Source organism: Girardinichthys multiradiatus, chromosome 12 (assembly GCF_021462225.1).
Source record: "Girardinichthys multiradiatus isolate DD_20200921_A chromosome 12, DD_fGirMul_XY1, whole genome shotgun sequence".
In the NCBI taxonomy this organism is placed as follows: domain Eukaryota; kingdom Metazoa; phylum Chordata; class Actinopteri; order Cyprinodontiformes; family Goodeidae; genus Girardinichthys; species Girardinichthys multiradiatus.
In genome coordinates, this window is record NC_061805.1 from 35865782 (window position 1) to 35873217 (window position 7436).

Here is a 7436-nt window from a genome sequence, read left to right on the forward strand (position 1 = left end):
AACTCCACATGTCTCCAGAATGTCTTCAAAGTATAAAATTGCTTCAAATTAAAATTATAAGTGAATTTGTTTTGTCTTTCTTAAAATTTATTTGAAGAAAGCTTATATATATATATATATATATATATATATATATACCTCTTTTTCATCCCTTAACAATCATCAGCCCTAATGTTTTCAAGGGGTAAGGCATCCCAAACGTGGAACATGACATTCTAGCCCTTATAAACTGAGATTTTTCAGGGGGACACCTAAATGCAAAACAATACGACATGAGCTTGAATAACCAATTTAAATATTCATTTTAAATGACACAGTACTATCCATCAAAGCTAGTATGAAACATGGACACTTTATTAGGTACACCTCTCTAGGACAATGGTTGGACCACTTTTTTACCAACAGGACTGCCTTTATTTTGTGCAGCATGGAATCGACAAGGTGTCAAAGATTTTGGTCCTCAATGACATGATAACTTCGAGCATTTACTTCAGATCTTTCCTCATATCTATGATGGAAATCTTCCGTTACACCACATCCCAATGGTAATCTATTGAATTGAGATGTGGTGAGTGCGGAGACCATTGGAGTACAGTGAGTGAGTAGCCATCACTAGATGGATGCATTGTGGTCATAAAGTGATGTAAAAGTCAACAACAACACACAAGACTGTGACATTTTCTTTACTATTCACGTGATACTAAGGTGCTTAAAGTGTATAAAGCAAATGTCTTCCACACAATTAGACTATTGATACATGGCATGATTGACATTATTTTACACCAAATGCTAACCCCACCATCTGAACATTGCAGTTGAAATTGAGAGTAGTTCGACCAGGCAACATTTTTGGTGTCTGTATATGTGCGATTCCGCCTGTGCAAATGTAACCCCAGTTTACTGTTCTTAGTTTGCTAGTGCCCCTTTTGCCTTCAGAACTGCATTAATCCTTCATGGCATAGATTCAACAAGGTACTGGAAACATTCCTCAGAGAGTTTGGTCCATATTGACATGATAGCATCACACAGATGCTGCAGATTTATCAGCTGCACATCCATGATGTGAATCTCCCGTTCCACCACATCCCAAAGGTGCTCTATTAGATTTAGATCTGGTGACTGTGGAGGCCATTTGAGTACAGTGAACTCATTGTCATGTTCAAGAAACCAGTCTGAGATGATTTATGCTTTATGACATGGCGTGTTATTCTGCTGGAAGTAACCATAAGAAGATGGGTACACTGTGGTCATAAAGGGATGGACATGGTCAGCAACAATACTCAGGTAGGCTGTGGCATTGACGCGATGCTCAATTGGTACTAAGGGGCCCAAAGTTTGCCAAGAAAATATCCCCCACACCATTACACCACCACCACCAGCCTGAACCATTGATACAATGCAGGATGGATCCATGCTTTCATGTTGTTGACGCCAAATTCTGACCATATCATCAGACCAGCCTGTCTCGCACCAACAAACCTGCCACATTCAAAGTCACTTAAATCACCTTTCTTCCCCATTCTGATGCTCGGTTTGAACTGCAGCAGATCGTCTTGACCATGTCTACATGCCTAAATGCATTGAGTTGCTGCCATGTGATTGGCTGATTAGAAATTTGCGTTAACGAGCAGTTGGACAGGTGTACCTAATAAAGTGTCCCGTGAGTGTATATATAGATTTGTGTGTGTGTGTGTGTGTGTGTGTTTGTTTGGTTGATAGTAATCCTCTTATGTTTTTTCTGCCTCAAATTGTCTAAAATCAAGAAAAAAATATCATGCCAGTGTAGAAGAAAGGAACAGAGAACAGGCAGCATAAGATTGACCTGCAGAGTCAGGTTATTATACATTACTAATTCATCCATCCATTGTCTATATCCGCTTAATCATGCAGGGTTGTGGAGGACTTGTGCTTATCTCCAACAATCATTGGGCAAGAGGCTAGGTACACCCTGAAAAGGTTGCAAGTCCATCACAGGGCAACCAAGAGACACACAGGGCAAACAACCATGCACATACACTCATACAAACTAATTCCTAAGGACAATTTATAGAGATCAAAGCTTGTGAAATATCAAGAAAATATGTAATTGTGATACTATTGCTGAACAAAGATTTTAATTATAATTAGGCCACATTTGTCTTCACTCTTTTCTTTAATATCTTCATCATAATGTTCCTAAAATCCTTTGTGCGATTTAACATTTCCACTAAAAATATTGATCCAATGTGGAGATTGAAAAGCCCATCCAGTAGGACAACTACTACAAATAATTTGCATTCAGAATGTGCATGGTTGGCACTGGAAACATCCTACCAAATATTGCATCTAAGCTGTCCTTTGTGGAATGCTTTATTGCACACAATAAAACTGCAATGAAATTACAACTTAATATGTTGCTCTGCTTACAACATTGTTAGGAGGTGTGGGTTAAAATGTATTGAGATACTGCGTCTAAGCATGGTACTCCATCTGCAACATGGCAGACAAGAGGGCCCTGAAAATGATCGTGAGGGGAGCTAAAAAGCTTATTGGAGTGTTCCTTCCTTCTGTCCGGGATCTGTTTCAGAGCTTCTTCAGGAAAAGGCTCTGGAAAATTGCCCAAAAAAGTCCTCACACCCTCTATATTTACTTGTTGAACTACTACTATCAGGCCACAAAAATTACGTGATTCATTTGATTTGACACAGAATAAAATGCTCAAATAAATAACTAACTAAGAAAAAAAAATAAAAAAGTTCCAGCGCCTCATTTTCTTAATTGAGCGACAATTGCATCAGTTGTTGGTCCTAATACTAGATCAGTCTGCCAGGAGTTTTTTGCTGAAATATATTAGTTGTAGGTTAACATATCTCAAAAGCTTCAATGTTTTTAAATGTTGCTGATTCACCACTGAATTACTAAAAAGTGCTTATATTCTGAAACATGTCTTTTGATGTTGTTCTCTATGCTTTTATCTTGTTTGCTGATTTGTGTGGCCCATATCTAACTCACTTTTAAGCATTACATGTTAAAATACCTAAAGATTTCTCTTTAATGTAACAATGTGAAAAGTCTAAAAAAAGCAACAAAGATGTTTTTAAAAAATTCTATTTTCTAATAGTGATGTGACATTGGTCAAACATTTACATACCAATCAATACATCACATCTTCCCCCACCACACCAAACAGCCAGTTCATATAGTTTGCTTGCTTATTAGCTTTTACGGAATTGACTTGGGCGACACAGAAAATGTTTTCCATTACAACAAAATATCAAAATTCAGTCTTTGACAAATTATTACCGAGCTTCACATCTGTTACACTGGAAATCAGACAGCTGCGATGACAGTATCTTTTGTTTTATCAACAATAAATCTGGGAATAATTCTACTTACAGAAGTGCACAAGCTCAGGAAGCTCTGTGTTGCTGATGCAGCCATCCTCTAAGCTTTTGGGATTCATAATAACACAGTAAAACTGAGCATTTGATGTGTGAACCCAAACATGGATCTACTAGTGACAGTGGATGTTTTAAGGCTTATCAGAAACTTCAACCGGCAAATTGGCTGCTTTAAGTGGCTTTATAATATTTAAGATAATCTTGATGTTTTATTAATTTGTGAGCTATAGGCCATGGGATGGTTACCTATAATAAAGTGTAACAAGGTTTTCAGTTATTTTTTCAAAACTGCTACAATTTTCCATAATAGCGTTACAATGATTTTGTTTTTTGTCTAAATACCATGAGACCATAGAAGAGTGTCTTTTTTTACTCAAAGTTGTCATTTTAAGCGGATATCAGCCTATGCCTAATGAAGAGCAGTGGTAAGTTTGATATTCTTCATCATTTAGAGAGAGTATTGTTTTGAGATTGTGGACGCCTTTGGAGTATAGTGAATACAGTGGCCTGGCCAAGAAACTAGTTTGAGATGATTTGAGCTTGGGACATGGTACTTTATTTATTTTATTTTTGCAACCATACTTAGTCAGGCTGTTGTATTTTATCAATGCTCGCCTGGTACTAAGAAGTATAATGTTTGTAAATAAAATGTTTTTCATATATGGTAATTACACTATTGAACTGTTGATACAAGGCATGATGGATAGATGTTTTCATGCCGTTGTACACCAATTCCTGATCTTGCCATGTAAAAGTCACAGCTAAAATCAAGACTGGACGGGCCAGCCAACATTTTGTCCTGTCTTTATTTTTGTTATTTTTCTTCTTACCTGACAGGAGTGGCAACCAGTCATTTGACCTGTTGTGTGTTCTGAGATGGTTTTCCCCATATCTTGATTATAACAAGTGGTTGTGCTCCTGTTACAATTCAGACATCTCAAACCAGTGCACCTATTCCTATTTTCTTCTAATTTCTGATTAGCAAAGCTTTTTGTAAATATTTCGGAACCTAAAAAAAAAAATACAGTCATGACCTGGAAAGTAAAGGAGTATCAATATCATGTTTTGTTTTAGGTTTTCTTGACCCACATGCAGAATCATACAAGGAAAGGGGTTTATTACAAAGATTTACACAATGATAAATGTGCACAACTGAGACTGAAATCAAATTCAGGGTTTCTATGGCATCTGGATCAGAGAGGGAAAGTTAGATTCTGGACAGGATATTGCAGAATATTGCAGGATTGCAATATTCTATTGCAGGACTATGGGGTAAGAACGCTGTCAAAAACAATGTGTATGTAAACACAGAAATGTGTGCATATTAGTACTTTTTTCCCTTGCTTTGAACCATGTGGCTTATAATGAGGTGCGGCTTTTCTGTGGATTTTTCTTCACCCGCCAGGGGGCGATTTTGCAGAAAGTGAAAAAAACGAGACAGGTGGGAAGTCAAAATTGGAAATCAAAGAAGAAGAAAGCGCTATTGCAGCATTGCAATATTCTATTGCGGGACTATGGGGTAAGAACGCTGTCAAAAACAATGTGTATGTAAACACAGAAATGTGTGCATATTAGTCAATAGTTGTGCATAAGTAAAATCCAAAAGAGGTATTGTATATTTTCTCGATAAGAATACAAATTAAAATGTTACAGCTTCAAGAAATTACAAGCACAATGTTCAAGTTTACAGTTGTGGTTTATTCTTTATGAATACAATATGCTTTAACAGTTTGTTAATGCAATTTCTTTTCTATGACAATACGCATTTACATCAGCGACTTGGTGTCACGTGATCTCAGGCTGGTTAGTGGAGCACAGAGTTAGTCGATTCGTGTTGCGCAAGCGCTGTCACACTCCTCACCGCCAGTAAAAGTAGTGCTGGAATGGGAGATAATTCAGTCTAAAAGCAATATTAGGAACAGAGGGGAGATAGGGGGAAAATCAAGAGTATTATAAATAAAGCATTATTCTTATTTTTATGAAATACAAAACTAAAACATAGAATATAGTGGGTGGAGTTCTACAATGATGTACAGTAGGTGGCAGTATGCACTTCTGAATTTGTTGCGAACCGCCAGCAGAAGAAGAAGGAGCAGCAGCACTAGCGCCAAGATGACGGACCAAGAGCATATATTAACGACATAAAGACATATATAAACTTTTTGACATTACCTGGCTTTGTACCGTAGTTTCTTGGTCCGTCATGCGCAACGTGAATCGACTAACTCTGTGCTCCACTAACCAGCCTGAGATCACGTGTCACCAAGTCGCTGATGTACACATTTCCGTCTTTACACACACATTGTTTTTGACAGCGTTCTTACCCCACACAGGACGACTATAAGCCGCTACTTTTTTCCCTTGCTTTGAACCATGTAGCTTATAATGAGGTGCGGCTTTTCTGTAGATTTTTCTTCACCCGCCAGGGGGCGCTTTTGCAGAAAGTGAAAAAAACGAGACAGGTGGGAAGTCAAAATTGCAAATCAAAAAAGAAGAAAGCGCTAATTTTCATTTAGCACATGCAAGCAGCAGGCACGACGGAGTTTTTTTTTTTCAAACCTGTACCCACTCATCATGGAAACCACACGAAGAAGTTCATATGATGCCGCATTTAAGTTGAAGGCCATCGATCTGGCAGTACAGGAAGGAAATAGAGCTGATTTGTTTGATCAGCACTTTCCCTTTTATGCTACAGGCAAACTAATCGGTTCAGTTATGTTCAGTTAAACTATGTAATCAGTTCAGTCGATATCAGCGGCTGTTAGCCCGGTGTGGCTTATATATGTACATTTCCATTTTTTTTTTTACTTTGTGGGTGCGGCTTATATTGAGGTGCGCTCTATAGTCGGGAAAATAGTTAATGGTTGCGAGTTGCTTACAGTCTGGAGGAGGATGAAAGACATGAAGGAATGACCGGAGAATCTGCCAATGAGTTGGAGATGTATGTTGTGAGTTCCTGGTGGCTTTGAGCTTGGTTTTCGCAAGGTAGGAGAGTTTTCCACTGGAGAGAGCAGGCAGGCAATTGAAGGCAGGGGGGTTATAGATGGAGTGGATGATCAAGTGGCAAGTGAGTTCCAAAGGAGGCTGTCACAGAGAGGACTTTAATTGATATCCGGGTTTAGACAGGTAATGGCAACCTGGAAGCATAGAAAGTACGAATGTATATTTGTACAGCGGTAAGAAAGCATCTAGTTCTAGCTGAAGGTACCAAGGAGACTTGGAAAATAGCAACAAGAACAGAGAGGTCTGACTCTACCAACAGAGGTTGATCATTCAATCCAATTCAGTTTATTTATATAGCGCCAATTCACAACACATGTTGTCTCAAGGCACTTCACAAAGTCAGGTACATACATTCTAATTAATCCTAACCATTGAACAGTGCAGTCAGATTCAGTTATTTATTCAAATTTTTATAAAAAGTTTTTCTACCCAAGGAAACCCAGCAGATTGCATCCAGTCAGAGACTTGCAGCATTCACTCCTCCTGGATGAGCATGTAGCAACAGTGGACAGTCACTGGCGTTGACTTTGCAGCAATCCCTCATACTGAGCATGCATGTAGCGACAGTGGAGAGGAAAAACTCACAATCATCAGATGAAAGGTGATCGTAGTATGAAGAAGGAAATAACTGACAGGAGTGCAGTCAGCAGCACCCAGCCATGCCCACCAGCAGAGATTCTCCATAAGAACGACGACCCACACCAACACAAAAATACACCCAACACCAGGATCATGATTGTCATATCTTATTAATGCAACTATGGCAAACTACAAGCAATATATATGTTAAACAGCTGACTACAGGCTGGCTACCTGAGCCGATTGCCTGTCTAAATAACCAGTTAATATTAGCTTGTTATACTCCCACTGTTACTCTGTAAAGAGCACAACAGCAAAAGGTATTGAGCAAAAAGCACTTTTACTTGAAAAATACTATAAAATTTAATTATATTTAATAACAAACAAAATAATGTCAAAATAACAAATGTATGTAATAGATGACATTTCATAATGTTATATTATTTTTGCAGCAATAGGAATATGTTTTGTTTT